Source organism: Panthera leo, chromosome D4, assembly GCF_018350215.1.
Source record: "Panthera leo isolate Ple1 chromosome D4, P.leo_Ple1_pat1.1, whole genome shotgun sequence".
NCBI lineage: Eukaryota > Metazoa > Chordata > Mammalia > Carnivora > Felidae > Panthera > Panthera leo.
Genome location: NC_056691.1, coordinates 42,776,591 through 42,798,442, shown reverse-complemented (window position 1 = coordinate 42,798,442; position 21,852 = coordinate 42,776,591). Strand labels below are relative to the sequence as shown.

The 21,852-nt window shown below is 39.2% G+C and overlaps 1 long non-coding RNA gene across 12 annotated transcripts in view; it reads left to right on the top strand.

Annotated features, from left to right (window-relative positions):
• Positions 1–1,060: 1,060 nt before the first annotated feature.
• LOC122204917 overlaps positions 1,061–21,852 on the top strand; it is an 85,481-nt gene continuing 64,689 nt past the window's right edge. For 11 of the 12 annotated variants that reach the window (XR_006195842.1, XR_006195841.1, XR_006195836.1 and 8 more), the window contains exons 1-3: positions 1,061–1,163; positions 1,259–1,322; positions 2,440–2,540. This is a non-coding gene — a long non-coding RNA (uncharacterized LOC122204917). The remainder of the gene's footprint in view (positions 1,164–1,258; positions 1,323–2,439; positions 2,541–21,852) is intronic. The other variant, XR_006195838.1, reaches the window with a different exon arrangement.

Sequence of the window (21,852 nt, the reverse complement as noted above, 5' to 3'; positions counted from 1 at the left end):
AATTAGTTCAACCAGTGAAAGAGCTAAGTATCACAGATACGATAAAGAAAATATAGAACAGAGTATATAAAAATCTTTCTTATTTTTAATTCTGCTCATTTGAAAAAATGCTACATAATTTCATCTTTACTATCTTTCTTCTCAATGGAATAATTTCTCCCCTGGCATTTACCAAGAAAAATCAGTTACATGAATGAGTTTTTCTGTACTTGTGGACTTCTACCCATGCAGTTGCATTATGAATGGTCATTAGCTGCCAATCTCAGCATTATTACTATAAGGCCCTGTCCCATTGGTCAGTCTTAAAAAATGGCACAGCTGCAAAACAATGTCAGTTATGATTCAGCCCTAATTTTCCCTGTCAACAGCCTTGTTCAACTTCCCAGATATTCCTACTTGTTGCCAAGTCCATTTTGTAAACGAAATCTGCTTTTTGAAAATCACCATATGAATATGTCAACAGGTCATGAAATATTTTCATTACAAATCTTAAAGAAAAACTTAGCTCTAAAGAAACAGTTTGGAAAATGTCTATTTCATTAAGTTCAAGTGTGAAATCTTGATGGAAAACATTTATTTTGGCAACTTGCTATTCTGTTGGTGGCCCTAAAGTATCCTGACCAGACTATCTTTGTGGGAGGTGGAATTGGGGGATTCTAGAGCAAATAAAAAATTCCTTACAAGGAGCCCCTTGGACCATGAGCATCGGGGAAAGACTGGGAAAATCTAAAATACGAATGCCAAGCATAAAAACTTATTCTAAATGTTCCTATGTCATTAGAGTTGTCTCAATTATCCACAGTAAGAACAAAGAAGTAGTGATATAGACCAAAGACAGCAGATAATCCTTAAATTATTCATTGTTCACTTTGGAACAAATGTACATATGTACCCATGTGCGTGTACATGCTCATACACACACACACACTTCCCTTTCTCAACTCTATTGTTTAAGCCATTTTCTCTGCTTGGGAAGACTTGTCACTGTCATCTGTCAGGCAAAGTCCACTCATCCTTTATGACCTAATACAAAAGATGCTTCTTCTGTGAAGCCTTCCCTGCCCTCCCCAGGGAGATAATCACTCTCCTCTCTGCTTTCACATGTATTATGGCATGTCTCTTTATATGTTGGTCTCTCCCAAATGTCTTAGAAGATTCATGGGGTAAAGACAATATCTTATTCATTTCGTAGTCCCTGCAGCCAAGCTCCAAGCACAGATAATGCCCAGTAAACATTTTCAATTGATTATTTTCCTAGGCAATCCCAATCTGATTGAGGAAGAGGTATCCTAGAAACATCTACTGATGAACAAAAATATCAGGTGAGTTGGGGCGCCTGGGTGGCTCAGTCGGTTAAGCATCCAATTTGGCTCAGGTCATGATATCATGGCTTGTGAGTTTGAACCCCGCGTCGGGCTGGGTGCTGACAGCTCAGAGCCTGGAACCTGTTTTGGATTCTGTGTCTCCCTCTCTCTGCCCCTCCCCTGTTCACACTCTGTCTCTGTCTCTCTCAAAAATAAATAAACATTAAAAAAATTTTTAAAAAAACCTATCAGGTGAGTTATCAAATTGGGATTAGAAACTGACATAGGCCATTCCCAAAGAACTCAATCAGGAGAGGATTTCATGAGATAATTTTATTTGACCTTTATGATTTTTTTAACCTTTCCAGCACTCACTATTCACACCACTCACAGTACTCTGCTGCCTCTGTTTTATCCCTTTATTATTTAAGGCACAAGTACTATCTGTACTAGGTGGATGGAACCATGCTTTAATGATTATAACTTTCTTTCCTTTACTTTTTAATATCATGTTGTGTTTACAAATTACCACTTGTCACACAGGTCTATAAGCTTATTGTGGCTGCTATCCTCATTTGAAAGTGTGAAAACTGAGAATTAAGAAAATTAAGTGACTTATACGAAGTTAAACAGCTATAAATGATGCCAGGATCACAACGGAAATATCTGTCACTTTCTAATGTCTTAAATAGTACCCTAAACACTGTCTGATGATGCTATAGCTTATACTCATAGTATAAGGAAGATTCTGATTTCATAGAGAAAAAATCTCAGGATGAGGGAAGTTAAATAGTGCATTCAAAGATCTTAAGGAGTCACAGCCAGAGGCTGGGGCAGGATTCAAGGCTCCATGTAGGTTTATTAATTCAAAGACTCACCTCCTTGATGCTCCTTTTGTAAAAAACAAAAATATGAATGATAAATTTATCATGACACTTAAGTATGACCCTTTGCAAAAAACAGGTAATGCTAACAATATTAAGATACATAAGGCACCAATTTAAATGTTATAGAAGCAACCAGTTTTGAAGTGAAGACTTATGTCTGATACGAAATAAATATTTTTAAAAACAGTATAGTGGGGAGAATAGTTGATGATCAATTATATTCACCCAACTGACTGTTTTGATGTTAGGTATTCACACACACAGAGTGCTACCTACTGAAGAGATTCTCTCCAGTTGGAGAGAAAAGCTTAATGGAGAAGATGTCATTGAGGAGAACCTGGAAGGGCAGGTAGGAGGAGGAAGTGACATGAGGGGCATTCCAGGTGTACACGAGCAGGAGAAGGGTGAGGTGGTTATGAAAAACAGCAGGAAAACATCTTCACATCCCAGGGACATGAAGGAAAGAAGATAAAGTTGGAAGGGTTTTGAATGTCAAGGGGAGTAGGTTTTATTTTACGAGTAACTGTTTTTTATTGTGGTTAAATATACATAAAATTTACCATTTTAATCATTTGTAAGTGCACAGTTCTGTGGCATTAAGTACATTCACATTGTTGGGCAACCATCACCACTCTCCATCTTCAGAATTCTTTTCATCTTCTCCAACTAAACTCTGCCTATTGAATACTAACTCCCCAAGTCCCTTTCTCCACAGCCCCTGACAACCACCATTCCACCATTCTACTCTCTACCAGTTTGACCACTCTAGGAACCTCATTTAAGTGGGATCATACAATATTTGTCCTTTTATCTGGCTTATTTCACCTAGCATAATGTCTTCAGTTTTCATCCACGTTGTTAAATGAGCCAGAATTTCCTTTCTTTTTTCAGGATGAATAATATCCCATTGTATGTATATACTGTATTTTCTTTATCCTTTCATCCATCAGTGGATACAGGGTTGACTCCACCTTTTGGCTACTGTAATTGATGCCACTGTGAACATGGGTGTACAAATATCTGAGTCCCTGCTTTCAATTTTTTGGCGTATATACCCAGAAGCAGAATTGTTAGATCATATGGTAATTCTGTGTTTAATTTTTTGATGGCTCACCACACCATTTTCCAAAGCAGCAGCACCATTTTACGTTCACACCAACAATTCATAGGGTTCCAGTTTTTCCACATCCCTGCGAACATTTATTTTTTTTCTTTATAATACCAATCCTAATGGATGTGAACAAGTAATTTTTAATAACCAAGTATTCAAACTGAATATCAAAGTACTGACTAGTGTTTAAAACACTATAAAAATTTCCATCAACCTTAATTTCTATAGGCTAATTGTTTCATGTAAATAACAGGGCCCGGAAATCAGGAATAGATGGGCTATTATTTCACTGAAACCTTCTAAGGTGGCCAATCACCTTCCATTCCATCCTGAAAGGACAGTAGCTGACACTACATACATTTTCTACAACTTCTCATTGCAAAAGACCAAGAATATTAGGAAATGAGATATGGTACTTATACAAATTGCTTTGTTCCTTTTACTCAAAAGTGAAATTTGTATTATTCCCTCTGCTATTTACAGAAAAATCTAAATATATTGTCAAGAAAATTACATAAACATCCATTATTTCAACTGTCCCTATATGATCTCTGTTAAATTGTTTTCTATATAACTTTCTATACCCTAAACTCAAACACTAAATTTTTTTTATCATAAAATGAAAGTCCAAACTCCAGGGCAACAAGGCTCTAGATCTATCAATAAGAAAGTTTGTTTTATGGAGAGATATGTAAAAATTAATTTATGAGTGTACGAACTGATTTGTAGAACTCACCACTTTCATATTTTTCCACTTTCATCAATTCAACTATTGTCTATGCACAAAACTTAATTGCTTAAAAATGGAAATCTTATGGGTGCCTGGGTGGCTCAGTCAGTTGAGCGACCAACTTCGGCTCAGGTAATGATCTCAAGGTTTGTGAGTTTGAGCCCCGCGTCAGGCTCTGTGCTGACAGCTCCGAGCCTGGAGCCTGCTTCTGATTCTGTGTCTCCCTTTCTCTCTGCCCCTCCCCCACTCATGCTCTCTCTCTGTGTCAGAAATAAACACTAAAAAAAATTTTTTTTTAAATGGAAACTTTATTCCCTCTGTAAAATATACCTATTGCTAAATGTATTTTGCTAAAACTTTCAAGAAGATAGTGCTTTGAGATAAAATTAAGCGTGAAAACTTTCCAGCTGAAAGCTCCCACCCCTTCTTTTTTTAAGTGTTCAGGAAGCGAGTAAAAAGAGGGTTACGACTGAAATTAATTTTAGAATGTGATGAGAGAGACAAAAGCAAAAAAACCAAGTTTATACAACAAGTCAAGCAAACCCAAGAATTAAATGTCTAATAACAAAATTAACTCAATCCCATGAGATTTTTGATTAGGAGATGCCTTTATAAGAAGAGTTGATTGTGAAGTTTAAATAATAGACCAATGTTTGAGTCTTCTTAAAATTGCAAGCAATCAGCAATCATAAGTCATCAAAATCAGAAGCCTTGAATATGGAAAACATAAAATATAAGAAGTAGACACTGTTTTCAAAGTGCTTGAAATAAAAAAGACGAAGTTAACATATGCAAAATTAAAATACAACAATGGCCTTACTCAAGGACCAATGCCCAACTTTATACCGAAATTGTTATAAGCAGCAATTTAATCAACTATAACCTTCCTTGTCAGATATCATTTAAAAGTTTTCTAAAGTACATCTAAATCAATTAAACAAAGCAGTGCAGTTACCAATCCCTTAAAATTGTATTTAATATGCTGTATATCAAAGTGTACAGTACCAGTTCTTATCTTACTGCTTAATAATAACTGCTTTATTTTTATGATAATAAATCAGAACGTAGAAGAATGTAGTTAAGATAGTCATGGGATTCAGAGAGGCAGGATTGGGGAGATGCTCATCTAACCTCATCTAATCTTTAAGAAGATTTAGGATTTTGCGATGGCTCTTAAAGAAATCGATTTGGGCTATTTCACTTTTTTATTCATTATAAATTCCTTTGTGTGAAGCACAGGCAATAGATTTCCAGCCGCTGGTCATTCAGTTTTATTTAACGTTAGGTTCTATTCCTTCAGACTGTAATTGCAATGGCTAACTGCTTGCGGGCTTCTCTCCTTTATTTGGTGATCCCTTTCTCTGCGGAGGTCTACTTTCCCTTTAGTTTGGACTCCCTCTGATGCCTGCTTTGCTCTATAACAAAGAAAACATCTGCCTAGTCAATGCCACTTAGATGACCGAGGGACACATCAAACCTTATATGCCTAAAATCGGAATTCCTGATTTTCAAAAAAAATTTGCTTCACACATAGTCTTCCTCCATTTTGGTAAATGACAATTTGCTGAGAGCAAAATTCCTGGAGTCCTCCTTGACTCTCCTCTTCTTCTCACACTTCATATCTGGTTCGACAGTTGATCTCGTTGATTCTACGCTCCAAATAGATCTATAATCAGACCATTTCTCACCACCTCCAGTGCTCTGCCATGCTCCAAGCCACTATTATGTCTAGCCTGCATTACACAGATAATCCCCTCAATGCCATCCCTGCTCCCAGCCCTGAGCCTGCTATAGTAATTTCTCTAAGCAGCAGATGAGCCTTCCAGTGGCCAACTAGTCAGTTAACACATATATAAGGTTTATTAGCCACCAGGCACTGTACAAAGTGCTTAAGTTACAGTAAGTCATTTTATCATCACAACCCTGTAAAGTTACAATTATCATCCCCATTTACAGAGGAGGCAACTGAGGCCAGAAAGGTTAAGTATTGTGCTCAAGGTCACACAGCTGTTAAGTGGAAAAGGTGGGATTCAAATCCAGACAGTCTGGGCATTAGTTCCTCTATTGTTTCCAGAGGGCTCACATCTTCTTTAGAGTAAAAACAGTCTTCAAGGTTCTATATAATCTGGCCCTCTCTCAACATGTCTGCTATTGTTTCTTCCCTCCTTCCACTTGTCTCACCACCTCCGGCTCTTTCTAAAACATACCAGCACTTACTGTTTCCCCAGCTTTGAACACTCTTCCTCCAGACACCCACACCACATGGTTTGCTCAAATGTCAGATTGTTACCAGAGTCTTACCTAATGATACTATTTAAGATCGCAGTCCTTGTCTACCTTCATTCATCTCCCCTGCCTGCTTTATTTTTATCCCCAATATGGACCATCATCTGACAAGACATATATTTTAATTGTGTATATCTGTGCCTCACCATAGTGTACATTACATGATGGTAAGGATTTTTGTCTGTTTTGTTCACTTTTGGTCTTCAACACCTAGAATAGTGTTTGGCACTTGGGAGGGAGTGAGGGAGGGAGGGAGAGGGGAAGCAGGGGAAGTCAGCTTGAGCTAGGCATGGTAATTGATTGGTTTACTTCACAGCTTCAGATATGACTATGAATTGCACACTAATTAGAAGCTGGGAGAATTCCATCACCACATCCTAATCCAACTGCAAAGAGCAGACCACACTTACCTAATTGGTATGAGAAGCAGTGTCTCAAGATAAGAGTCTTGAGTTTCACTAAGGCAAGGAATTTTACCTCACTCTGTGAAGTGGCTGGGGAAGTAGGAAAGTCTGTTTAAATGGGGAAATGGGAGGAGAGAAGTATTCTTAAGAATCAAAGGAAAGATTATTTTCCATTTTTAATGTTTTAATTGGCCTCCCTTAATTTTCAGAACACTTTATTTCATCTTTACTGACTCATGTCTAGAATTCTGAGTACAGAGAAAACAGGACGATGGTCTTGGTCTATCAAAATGAGAATTGGGGCAAAGGGTTTTCTAAGGTAGTAATTCAAAAAAAAAAAAAAAGAGTAATAAATAACTAAATTTTCAGGGCAAGAGCAAGAATATCATGTTGGAAGTGGGGGAAATAAGCTAACATTAATGTCAGGAATTATATTTACAAGTTATACCGAATATCCAGAACCATTGTTTAAAATTAATGCCTTATGGACAAGGTTATTCACACAATCCCGAATAGCAGGCACAAAAGAGCAAATTGTTCCTCATAAAGAACCCTGGTTGCACCAGGTTTGGAATTAGAATTCCAGATGACTGCAGGTCTGTCTTTCATATAACTCTTAAGTGCTCTGAGATTTTTCAGAGCTTTACACAAGTGCGGGTTTAAGCCTGAAATTACCTACAGCATTTGAACCTAGCCAAAGGCTAAATACCAACATTAAAACCAGACATAGATTTTTCTTGGGTGATGTATGCCATAGTCAAGCTTATGGGCATTTTTATCCAGAAAAGCCTAGTCTCATTGGCATTGAAAGATTTCCTAACACAATCACTTTCTTCTTCAATGACTTTAGCCAATGTTAGATAAATATCTTGAGATATTTCGGTGCTACAGAGTTCTAGCCTTCAGCCTGGAAGTTATACAAGAAAAACCTGCTTTCAAAGTGTCTTAACCTACACTTAATCACTGATTTTCCAATTCTCCTAGGTTTCTCAGACTATCTCTGCTCCAGTGACCCCGAAGACCTCACTAATTGACTTAAATAGTAGTCAAACTTAGAGATAAAAAATTAATGTTTGGCCCCAAATCCTTTTTACTGGTCTCAAATCTTATGTCCCATATGTGGGTCTATAATGCTATTGCAATAGACATGCTTTTATTTTCTCCATTTATTTAACCCTCAACCAACAATATTTTGCTTAGCAGTTGATTGTATCAGAGTCTAAGTTCCTAGAACATAAGTTGTGGCATATCATTTTCACTTGCAGTTGGTCACATTGGTTTTAACTTTTACGTTTTTTTAAAGGTTTTATTTTTAAGTAATTCCTACACCTAAATGGGACTTGAACCCACAACTCCAAGATCAAGAATCACACGCTTCACCAACTGAGCCAGCCAGGCACCTCAGTGGTTTTCACTTTTAATTATGGGCTTTTCTACCCTCCTCCTGCCAGTTCCTTCACAGTAGCTAAGCTGAGGGACATGGGAGGAACGAGCCCAGCATCTGTCTGAGACCATACCAGGAGATCATCTAGAGACAAGCCAGAGGCAGGGATTCATAGCTCTGGGGGGGTCATCTAGTTTGGGGAGGCTTTACCAGTGGGCATGTGAAGGGTGGTATGTGCCTCAGGTGTTCTTTAGAGGCTAAAAATAGGGGAGGGACGCCTGGGTGGCTCAGTCGGTTCAGCGTCCGATCTCGGCTCAGGTCATGACCTCACAGTTCGTGAGTTGGAGCCCCACATAGGGTTCTGTGCTGACAGCTTAGAGCCTGGAGCCTGCTTCGAATTCTGTGTCTCGCTCTCTCTCTCTGCTCCTCCCCCGCTCATGCTCTCTCTCTCCTTCAAAAAATAAATAAAACAATAAAAAAAATTAAAAATAGGGGATTGGTCTTGGTAAAAAGTAATAAAATTGCAAATCCCCACCTTAGCTTACATTTTCTACTCATTCAAAACTGAAGATAAGCACTGCTTTATGTTATTTGATAAAATTAAGGTACTGCTATGCCCTTAAAGAAGTCTGCTGCCCTAAAAAGTGTGAATTCAATTTTCAACATTAAAAATAACTATAGTTGCAAACGTGCTTACTCATGTTTTGTTTTTATTTAAAAAAAATTACTCCAACAGATGTATTCCAAAAGAATGATGCATAAGTAAAAGCACTTTAATGCATATTAAACTACCAATTTATAACCTTTATTATATAATAGTCTTCAATAATCTTAACCTTCTACTTATGTCCTAAGTACACGTAAAGAGTTTATCTATAGTTTATCTATGATGAGCATACTCTTGTTTCTTCACAGCTATAGCTTTTTATTCAAGGTATTAAGGCTATTGGCTAAAATAATGCAGATACTATTTACATATTCTTTTTTTTATTTTTTTAATGTTTGTTTATTTTTGAGAGAGAGAGAGATTGCGAGTGGGGGAAGGGCAGAGAGAGAGGGAGACACAGAATTAGAAGCAGGCTCCAGGCTCTGAGCTGTCAGCACAGAGCCCAACGTGGAGCTTGAACCCATGAACCATGAGATCATGACCTGAGCTGAAGTCGGCCACTTAACCGACTGAGCCACTTGGGCGCCCCTATTTACATATTCTTATATCATAATCTTTAAAAAACTCAACTATTAAAATTACATTAAAAATACAAATAGGGGTACCTGGGTGGCTCAGTCAGTTAAGTGTCTGACTCTTCGTTTCAGCTCAGGTCATGATCTCATGGTTCATGAGTTCGAGCCCTACATCAGGCTCCCAGTGAGAAGCCCACTTGGGATTCTCTCTCTACCCCTCCCCCACTCATACTCTCATACACGTGTGCAGTTCTCTCTGTCTCTCAAAGTAAATATATAAACTTTTTAAAAAAGAGAAAAATGCAAATAAAAATTGGAGATTCTGCTTTTGTTCTTCAGTCTGTATTTTAAAAAAAGAGAGAAAATCACTTTCTCAGTCTTAAAATTCTATGCCTGATCTTAATTTCTTCAAGATGAGCTTGACCAAATGAAAAAAAATCACTGGATATGAAAATATGCAAAAATGTATCATTTAGATAGACTGATATTAAAGAGTTTTGCCATGATCCATATGAATGCAATTTTCAAGTCTTGTTAAATGTTTAATAGGACTACTGTGTACTCTCGTGTACAAGGTCAGTTGTGGGATGGTTAACTATTCTAAAAGACTGGGAATGTTTTATAAAGTGAGAGTAATACAAGGCAGAAAAAACAATGGAAAAGAATTATCTGTGTTACAAGCTTGGGGAAAAAAAAAGATACTCTTTTCACAGTAAAGCATGACTAAATGTGAAAAAATAATAAATACATTTGGAGGCACACAGCTGTAAGCACTAGATTGACTGGCATCTCAGTGGTCTTCAGAATTAAAAGAGCAGTTTTCTATTCTGGAACCACATTCATTCTCTGCCTACTGAATCTGGTGGACTAGACTTCCCAAAGTCCTCCATAGCACAGAGCTGCAAGTTGCAGAAATATTAGCAAGCTGTATAATGTTTTCCTATTTCCAGGAGAATGATGTGTTCAAGACACCACGTAATCTTCATGTGGGAAACACAACTAGAAATATTCTTTTTTTTTTAATTTTTTTTAACGTTTATTTATTTTTGAGACAGAGAGAGACAGAGCATGAACGGGGGAGGGTCAGAGAGAGGGAGATACAGAATCCGAAACAGGCTCCAGGCTCTGAGCTGTCAGCACAGAGCCCGACACGGGGCCCGAACTCACAGACCGCGAGATCATGACCTGAGCCGAAGTCGGCCGCTTAACCGACTGAGCCACCCAGGCGCCCCAGAAATATTCTTTACTTTAAATGTATGTATGATGCTGCTAGATAAATCATCAATATAAAAAGATTGAGTCACAAATACATAAAATAGTAACAGTTTTCAATTTCAAATAAGTGTTTTCAAGGCTAGTTACAATAAGAGAGTAGTTTGGTTTTTCTTAACTCAAAATACAAATTGTATTGGTCTAGATGGGCATTGCTGGGTCTAGAGTGAAAGCAGACAGGATGACAATAGAGTAGAAATGGATGACTACAGAGCAGATCTGGTCCATGACCTGGACTAGATTATCTACACTCAAGTCCAACCCTGCTATTTGGGCAAATCACTTAAAGCTTCTGGGCCTCAGTTTCCTAATTGATATAATTTCCTAATCATCCTAAAAAGGATAAGATAAAGTGTACCACATAGGGTGGTTATCCCTAAAAAACGACAACTTGATTACTAAAGTGTTTTGTAAGCTGCTATTTCAATGCAGGGTTTTGGCATTCAGGGTTAAGTGACTTGCCCCAGATCCAATAGTCAGTCATTTGTAGAAAGAGCATAACTTACAGTAATCTAGTTTCCTGGCTGCTGTCCGTGCCCTTTCTAATACAGTGTACGTTTCTCTCTCATTTTGTGTACATATTCTCAGAAAAGGGGATATGACACAATTTGTAATGTATACGGCATCTTAAAATTTTGATGTAGAGGCATCTTGTATGTGTCTTTCCAGCTTTCCCTTTTCGCTTTTGCACCATGCCTCCCCTTTAGTCTTACAAAACCACTGCTCCTTTAAGACTCACATCACCTAAATTCTCTACTCTTCATCCCCTATCGCTTTGGCGTTTCTTTTTTTTTTTTTTTTTTTAAGTTTATTTCTTTAGAGAGAAAGAGAGCGAGCAAGCACACAAGCGGGAGAGTGGCAGAGCGAGGGGGAGAGAGAGAATCCCAAGCAGATTCCATGCAGTCAGCACAGAGCCAGATATGGTGCACAATCACATGAACTGTGAGATCATGACCTGAGCAGAAATCAAGAGTTGGACACTCAACCGACTGAGCCACCCAGGCGCCCCCTCCTTGGCATTTCTACCAACTTTGGTCAGTACTCCTTGTTCACATAGGACTTTTACTTCTGGTTCTGTCCTCCCACCTACTCCCAACTCAGGCAGCAATCACAGACTAGACCAACCCAAAGATGAAACATCTATCACTCTACTTCTCATTATTTGACCAACAATTAATTTTTCCTCCATTCCATCTCTGTAATGCTCTCCTTTGGTCATCCTTTGACCCTTCCCATGATCAGTAAACAATCTATTCTAACGATCACTTCCACCCTATCCAGCTCATCTGGCCAGTTACCTCCACTGCAATATGCTTCAACCTAATTATGATCTTCAATCCGTCGACTTCCTCACTATCCATCAGTCTTCTTCTGTCTTCAGTTATTCTTATGGTTCTGCTGTGATTCTAAGGTCCTTCAATAAAACCATGTCTTTGGGAACACATCCAACTTCTGTGTTTTCATACTACTTGCCTGAAAAAACTGACTCTAGATGTTCTCCATAATGGTGCTCCTCAGATATGTACCAAGGCTCACTTAAATATACAAATGGGTTTAAAGGATATCAAAATGGAACTTTGACTTGAGGTATCAGAAAATGATAAACATAAAATTCCGATGTGAAGTACTAACCAGAATGCAAATTTTCAGTGAAAAGAGTGAAAGTGATTCCATGACATTTACAAACCTCTCATCTCTGAAGATGGTAGTAAAAGACTCATTTTGAACAAAAGAGGCTTTGTTTGGTGGGAACAGCTAGAATTCCAAACCAAGTGTCCACCACCAAAGGAAGGGGTGTCTAGGGATACCCACCCTGTAAAGTCAACACTAGACAGGGTTGCTTCTAAAGAACCACTCAGAGCTCAATACACCACACCTGCAGATGAGGGATTAGGGGACAACTGTTCTGACCCCTGTCCCAGAAACCCTGAGGACAAGAGAGATGCACTGATAAACTACTTTGATGTGGGAGCTAAGGAGAGGTGACTAAATGGAGTCCACAGCACTGTAACTTACTAGAGCAAAGGAAGCATTGCTGTTCCTTGAGGCTAGTGATCGCCCACGGTGGTTTGTAGGTGTAATGACAAACTGGAAGGGCAATGGGATTCCCTTGGAGAATACCTGTGGTCTGGACTTCTGGAAAACTAGGAGCTAAGAAGAGAGGTAGTCACATGAATGGAATTATGCCTACATCACAGGAGCTGCACTTGGAGGGGCTTAGAAGGGGAATCTAGGAAAACTCATAAAAGTATTCAGAAGATGACACAGATTCAAATATATGCCAGGCCCCAAAATATCTATCCATTTACAAGTACTTCTGTCAAGCAGAGCAGAACCCTCTGCACTTCCTTTCCTCTTCTCTCTGCCTGAACACCAACCCAGGATAAACCTAAAAGGAAGTTAGCAAGGCCCTGGCTGTGAGGGGGAACAAGGAGGTGTGGAAAGAAAAGAAATCTCACCTTTGGATGAAGATTGAAGGCTGAAATACTGACAAATAGGTAGAACTCAACCTTCTAATTTCTGAATCTAGACTGTTTTTATAGTTACTATACCTGTAGAATCTTCTATTCCATAGAAGGCATATGGATTGTACAGAGGTGTTTTGTGTGTGTGTGTGTGTGTTTGTGTGTGTGTGTGTGTGTGTCTGTTTTTTGCTGTTGTTGTTGTTTTTGTCTGTTTGTTTTTTGAGGCAGAAAGAAAACTTACCCCACTGCACAACTATAAAAGGGACAATGGGAGAGAAAAATAAAAAAATATTTTTAAAATTATCCTTATTCTCTATCATGAGTCATGCTTGTAAATATAGTGATTATATTGGTTTAACTTAACTCCATATTAACAAGCCCTGCATGACCTCTCAGTACAGCCCAGAATTACTACTATGTTTACTTCTCTAATGGGCTTGTATTCCCTCTATTTATCTATATAACTGTTTGATCTCTTCTCTCTCAGTTCAAATCATCTACCTCTATCCCTTGTCACCCCTTTTCCTTTAGAAGAGTACATCCCATACTTCATTTGGAGCCAGAAATTCCAAGAAGGTGATGCCCAAACTTTTCACCCATGAAGTTGCCTAAATTGGCCACATCTTCTCTGGCTACATCCCAAGAAGACTCTTTTCCAAGAGGCTAAGCCCTCTCCATCCCTTCTCCCTTAGGTGGCCTCTCTCTCCTATGATCAGCATACACATTTTAAGGCTTTTTTAAGATCAGTTTTAGATTTACAATACAACTGAGTAAAAAATAGAGAGTTTTCCATATATACATCCCTTGCCACACAGCACATGCATCGCCTCTCCCATTATGGACATCACTCACCAGAATTGTACATTTTTACCAAGGATGAACCTACATTGAACTTCAAAATCATCCAAGGTCCACGGTTTACATCAGGGTTCACTCTTGATTTTGCACATTCATTGGGTTTGGACAAACGCATAATGACATACATTGATCATTATAATACAATATGGAGTATTTTCATTGCCTAAACATCCTTTGTGCTCCACCTGTTTATCTTTTCCCCCAGGTCCTACCCTCCGTACAACCTCTGACCTTTTTACTGTCTTCACAGTTTTGTCTTTTCTAGAATGCCATATAGTTGAAATCATATGGTATGTAGCTTTCTCAGCTTGGCTTCTTTCATCCATTAATACACATTTAAAGTTTCTCCAAGTCTTTTCAAGTCTTGATAGTTCATTTCTTTTTAATGTTGAATAATATTCCGTTGTATGGATGTACCACAGTTTATTTATTCATCTACCTACTAACGGCAAACATACCTTTAAAAAAATCTTCGTTGGGTCCCACAGTACTTCCCAGCTATTCTTCCATTTCTTGGCTTTTCTTCACTTCATTTTCTCATTTATGTAGCATTTATTTGATGTCTACACTTCTCTACCTCCCCTTTACTCCTCAGCCTCTCCACTGTGGCTCTACCATTCCCTTCTTTGAAACTGCTCAACAAGGTCACTGGTGACTTCACATTGTTAAATCTGAGGGTCTCTTTTTTCAGTCATGGCACTCATTATCTCATTATCACCATTCTCTCTCTAATCTCAAAAAACTTTCAACTTGACTTCCATGACATCACTCGCTTCTCATTTCTCTCACTCTCTGGCAGTTGCTTCTGTCTTCTCTTCTACCTGACCTCTTAATATGGGAGAGTCCAGAGCTTGCCTCTGGGCCTCCATAATTTTGTCCTTTGGCCTCTTTCTTTCTATGGCTTTAAATGTCATCTGTATGTTGATAACTACCACATTTATATTTCCAGCCCAAAGTTCTCAGTAAGTTCAGATTTTTGTATCCAACCACTTGTTTCCATTTGAACATTTCATAAGCATGTGAAATTCCACTTGTCCAAAGTAGACCACTCAATCCCCACCCTCCCCTTCCTCCCAGACTGTTTCCCTTTCACATTTTCCATCTCAATAAATTTCAATATCATGGGATGCCATTCTGTATCCCTCTATTTGCCTCATCTCCAAAAACCAATCTGCCAAATGGTAATTCCACGTATATCTTGAGCCACTCATCTCCATCACTACCACCATTAAATGGCTCACCTAGACTAGTGCAAAAACCTTCTCACTAGCCCATTTTTCTCCTGCTCTCTGCCAACCCACATTCCACAAATATTGAAAAGTGATATTCCAACAATGTACATATCATCTACAACTCTTCTCCACACACATAAAGTCTTTCAAATCACTCAACACAATTCTGTCTCCCAGCCAGTAACTCTGAATCCTTGTCATTAGGCACACGAGGCAGCCACAGTGGCCAAACTTAGTTGCCTATACATGCCTCTAAGAGGTCTTGAAATGCTGTTTTCACTGGAATACACTTCAAAGCACTCCTATCCAAAAACAGGGTCCTTCTAATTCTTTCTCAAGACTCAGTTTAATGCTCAGCTCATCAGACAGTTCTTTTTTGATCACCCCATCAAGGCATTATTTTTATCACTGTGTCCTCATCATTTCTGTCATAGTACTTATAACCACTTGTAACCATGCATGTGTTTGCTTATCTTTTTCTGCAACTTCCTTAGAGACATGAACTATGTCAGTACTGTTTACTTGTGTCCGCCCAACAAGGAAGACAATATCTGGCCTGCAGAAGGATAACATAATATGTGCACAATAATATATTAATCTAGTAGCACATCAACATAGTCATGACCTAAATTTCATAAAACATCCCAGGTATTTCCTATATTGAGCAATGGTTTTATTAGGGCTCAGCTATCCACACAAAGAAAATGAACAAAATAAAAGGCCAAACCATAGGAACAGACCTTTGTTTCAAAGGATTTGAGAAAGTCACAATTATTAAACGCGACCTTGTGCAGAAAAACCAAACAAGAACCTAGTAAAAGAGAAAAACTAATATCCTCACTCTTGAATTGGGCGTTCAACACGAGGAGATGTTTACACTGTGCAATACTTAGGTGAGTTTATTTGTGTAAACACTACACTAATTCCTTTGGAATTCAGACAGATTAAATGCCAGTTTGAGGTTCTTAGGATTTAATTAATAGCTTATCAATAAATATTCAGTCAACACATTTTACATGCACCACTGCCTTCAACAGGAACTTCCCAAGATTAGCTTGGCCCTTAGTATGGAAATGCCTCAAAGGCTGGGCCAACTTTAAGGAGGTGTGGCCTCCTGTTGGGGTCACACAGCCTTCCCAGGGTGAGCTCAGGCCAAGGATGTTACTCTCCCTCCCTAATTCACCTTCTGATACTGGCTATTATTTTGTTGCACTTTCTTCCTTTAGAAATGAAACTTTTGTCCTTCTTGGATAAATCAATGCAGTCATCCAGGGTATAAGGACATCACTAAATGATTTTGGTGTGCTATAAAGTAATGTAGTTGACTTTTATAAGACCTTTATATTGAAACTGACTTCTTCCAACTACATTTTATTTACATAGTAAACAAAGTACAGTCTCAGAAAAGTAGTGTTGGGTAGAATGAGCCCTGAGAATCATTAGTGGCTCCCATATATGTTAAACTACTATGGCTTTTTTGCTTCAAATAAAACTTTTAGACATTGACTGTGACCTCAGATTAGGTGCTTCATTTTTAAAAATGCATAGAAGTATGGGATGCCTGGGTGACTCAGTCAGTTAAGCGTCTGACTTCAGCTCAGGTCATGATCTCACAGTCCGTGAGTTCGAGCCCCGTGTCAGGTTCTGTGCTGACAACTCAGAGGCTGGAGCCTGCTTCAGATTCTGTGTCCCCCTCTGTCTCTGCCCCTCCCCTACTCATGCTCTGTCTCTGTCTCTCAAAAATGAATATTAAAAAAATTTTTTTAAATAATAAAATAAAAATGCATACAAGTATACCTTGCATTCTTCGTGTTACAGGAGTTTTAATCATTTAAATAACAGCTATTACAGTATTTTCATTAGAATAAGAAATGATACAAATGTCAATTACCATTATAACATTATAGTAAAACATGTGCATCAGGGATCAGACAGAAGTAATTTATTTTCACCATCACAGAACTTTTATAAAAGAAGAAAGGAAGGGGAAACTGGAGAACAGAAGGGAAGGAAGGAAGGAAGGAAGGAAGGAAGGAAGGAAGGAGGGAGAGAGAAGGAGAGAGGAAGACAGGAAGAGAGGGGACGGATAGGGAGAGGAAGAGAGTAAAAGAAGGAAAGAGAGAGGGAGGAATGCAGGGAGGGAAATAAGGAATGTACATTCATTTCAAATAAATTTGTTCTGAGTGGCTGTATAGCATCCCTTTCTGAGTACGAAGAACTCAAAGTTGAGAAATAAATTTGCCAAAGAAAGAATGGCCAAAGTAACAGGCAAAAGAAGCCTTACAGAAGAAGGAAGCTACTGCTACCATTGAATATTTCTCACGTAAACACAGCAGACCCATGGAAACCCTTAGGGATTTCTAAGCTTTATGCAATACAAGCAGCAAAGCAGGAACCTCCAGAGCTCGCCTCTCTGAACCATTCCAGGGATGAAATCCAGAGCACACAAGGTCAAGGGCAGTGCATGAGACAAGGCCCCTGAAAACTCAATGACCCCTTCTCCCCTCTCCTACAAATGCTGCTGAACACTCTCCTCTGTGGCCACTAAGAACAGACAACATCCCCTTTTATCTCTTCTATGTCACATCTATTTGCAGGCATCTCCATCCCAAGCACCACATTCTTTGGCAGTGCCTGGATATCCTGGATGGAGCTTCCTGCATTGTGTTTACAGTTTTATAAGTCAATGACCCTAGAAGCTCTAAAAGATGTTTGTTAAGCCAGAGGGAAGCCTGAGTTGCCTGTTTATTAGAGCAGATGTGCCCCAGCAGATGGGCCAGCTGGTGGGCACCTTGGGCCAGTGCCACAGAAGAGGGATATGGTTTTTAATGTCCTATCCCCAGCTCAAAATTTAGGGAATTTGAGGTGCTCCACGAAATGAGAAATGAACCTAACAACTTAGACCATTCACTAAAAAATAAACTTGCTTCCTCCTGCACCTCACAGTCTTTAATGCAAGAAATTCAGAGTTTTATGAGCCAAGCATAAGTCAGGCTGGTGATCTCTGCAAAGTCATCTCTTAGAGCATTAACCTAAAATAGGGCTTGAGGATACTGACGTAGAATTCCTAGTCCCCAAGTGTATTCTGAAGTTAGAACTAGAACTACCTTATTTAGCAAATGATGACACCCAGGCCCCAGATGCTAGGTGACTTCCTCAAGGTCACCCACTTAGTGGGAATCAGAACCCATTATTTTTAATTCCTTGCCAGAGCCCCTTCATGTTTTCTCTCATCTGCCTACAATTCCATGGGTATTGAAAACGCATGCAATGTTTTAAAAATGTAACAGCATGATTTAGTTATCAGTGAAAGTAGTCCTACCAGTTTCACTCAGGAAAGAGAGGATTCTGTGCTGCTTCTAGACATGCACAACGACCCTCTCAACAGGCCTTCACCAATGCCCAGTTGCAAATACCACTCTAGCATGAAACCTCCTCTACAAACGTATAAATATAAATGAAAAACAGATATAACCCCATTAGCTCCTAGTAGCTCTTCACAAGAGTTCAAGCGACTAAGTAGAAGGCAGCAAAATCAGCTGAGATGTGGATGCTCATCAGGCTGGGCACCCATCTGGGCCAAATCACTCATCGCCATGCAAAATTCTCCCAGGGCACACAATACAGGTTATGTCGTACACAACAATCTTGTGTATCATGGACTTTGGGGGTTACCTTGAAGAGCTGACAGTAGGTATATTTGAACTCTGAATTGCAAGAAATCCTGGAATTTGGAAGAAAGGAAAACATGTGGTGATGGGCATGGTGTGCCTGTTCTGAGCCTCTTCTAATGTCCTGAACTTAAGTGTGATTCATTGATGAAGAAAACAATGACCATGATGACAACTCTATTAATCTACTCAATGGGAAACTATCTACATATCAACTTTGTTATCTCAATTCCTAAACAGGGAACCAATCTTAACTGAACACCACACAAATTACCCTCAGTGTTGGCCCTAAGCTGCAAATGTATATATAACAGATAAAATCCTTACTTGCAAGGAACTGTATCATTTTGTCTTTGGGAAAGAAAAGAGATGTTGTCTAAGCCAGCAGGTGGTTTTGCATGTCAGCCCCTGGTAGAATGAACTGGCGGATTGATTCATCACCCTTCTGTGCTCAACAGGCACAGAAAATTGTCAGCCTAATGGCTACTAACCCTTCAAAGTGGACCTTACACAACATGTTGATAAGAATTCCAGGTGATGTTTGTTTGTTTGCTTGCTTGCTTGCTTTTCCTCTCTGAGCAATGCCAACTCTGAGATATCCACTTATGACCAATCTTTAGCAATATCAATGTTTAAGGCACATTATTTGTAAGGTAGAAAAATAACATTCTCTACTTTAAAAACAAACCACACCATAGCTGAGTTCCTACACATGATTCATGCAGTGTACTAGCAAACTGTTCATTCTGAAGCATAGGTCAAGATCTGCAGGACTTAACTTGTCAAATATAAATCCAGGAACCTTTACAAGATGTGGGCAAATGACCTAACACTGTAGCACTCTGTAGCCTTGGGTTTCTCCACTGTGACTCACATTTGAGGGTCACATTTACTTTATTCCTTTTTCTTAAATTTTTTTCACATTTATTTATTTTTAGAGAGACAGAGCGTGAGCAGGGGAGGGGCAGAGAGAGAGGGAGACACAGAATCGGAAGCAGGCTCCAGGCTCTGAGCTGTCAGTACAGAGCCCAATGCGGGTCTCAAACCCACGAACCATGAGATCATGACCTGACCCAAAGTCTGACACTCGACCGACTGAGCCCCCCAGGTGCCCCACACATTTACTTTATTCCTATTGTTGCACATCTAGCAATGTGACCATCCCATGAAATCATGCTTTGCATAACAGTAGTAAGAAGCATAAAAACCAACAGTTGCCACTGAAAGTAAAGAAAAACACTCAGAGAAGCTTTCAATCTGTCCATGTTTGTGCTTTTGCAACTATCATTTCCCTGAAAAACAAGAACAAAATGACAAATACTGTCCAAAAGTAGGATCCCCAAGGCCCATGGCTTTTGGACCACCCGGAAAACACAAGCTTGGCCACATAAAGGGCAATGTTCTCGTTCTAATAGTTGCCAGAATAACTAAGAGCCTTAGGAAGTTTCTGGCACTGTCAAGGGCTTGGCACTGTTATGCTTGCTCTGTATGAAAACAGAACTCAGAGTCTTTTTTCTCAAATGGGGATAGAGTTGAGGATCATGTTCCTGCAATGGGCACACAGAAAGTGAGGCTGATGCATCTCATTATTTAGCACCCTTCACTGGATCTCTCTAGCACTGCCGTCCAAGCTCCCCAAATTGAGTCATCCCAGAACACACAGTATATCAACTAACTCACTGGCTGCACTCTGAGGTATTGGCACATGCCCACAACGGTTATCTACTTTTTTTTTAAATTTTTTTTTAATGTTTATTTATTTTTGAGACAGGGAGAGACAGCATGAACGGGGGAGGGTCAGAGAGAGAGGGAGACACAGAATCTGAAACAGGCTCCAGGCTCTGAGCAGTCAGTACAGAGCCTGACGCGGGGCTCGAACTCACGGACCGCGAGATCGTGACCTGAGCCGAAGTCGGCCGCTTAACTGACTGAGCCACCCAGGCGCCCCAGTTATCTACTTTTTTAAGGATATGCCCTGATACACGAAACTTCTCAACAAGACACCTTCCTTTCATATGTTTGCTTGCACTCTGCTAGACACATGTATAAAAGACACGGGTCTAAAAGTGACCACTGACAAAGGTCACTTCACTTGCACCTGAAATCAACTTTATTATGATTGTCCACTGAATTTATTAGCATTCATTACATTTTGCCATATTCTAATAATTTAATAATAGTATGTGTCACATTTGAGAATTTGTAAAAACAACACAACCACTTACTAACCTTTTAATTGAATCCTGAACTACACTTCACTTAACTATTTATACACCATGTAGATCCTTTTGTATGAGGTAGGAATCCCCATCATCTCATCATCAATGCCCATCAATCCAAGTATCTGGACAGAATGAGGAGCACACAAACACATACTTCTTTTATCCAAATAAAGTCTAAAGTGCTTACATGGATATTGTCTGGGATGACTAAATCTTTAAATATTTTAGACCTGAAAACATCCAATAACAAACAAAAAATTAGCTTTGTCATTTGAATTATAGTTCTCCATCCGGCTCACTTGTTCTCGTGGGATTACAGTCACCTTGAGTACATGCCATTCTGCACAAAGCCTCTATCTCATAAAACTGATCTTTGAACCTTAAATCCTGACTATCGTGTCCTCTCACTTCTTTCATTGTCCTCTTTTATTCCAAATCCACTTGATTTCTGACCTCATTAATGTCCTTACTTCTTTGATCCCTCTCGTCTTTTCTTGCTTTGTTTCTTCTTGTCCAGGCTGATGAGTGATGCTGATGAAGGGCATATCCTTTGTATCCAGCACCACCAGCTATACACTGTCCAGTCCCCAGGGTAGGACTGGGGAAAGGATCCTTCTATTTTGCTCAGCAACCATCACATGTCTCCACAGCCCTCCCATTCTCCCCCATTCTCCCTATCTAGTCCTGTCCCTTTACTCCATTCCATGGCTTCTGGTTCAGCTGTAAGACCTCTTTATCTCCTCAAGGGCTTTTCTTCATTAAAATCTTCCATGATTTTTCTCCATTGGCCCATTTATCTTAGCTTATAAGGAAATTCAAATCTTTTCCTTCTTAAAATTAAAAA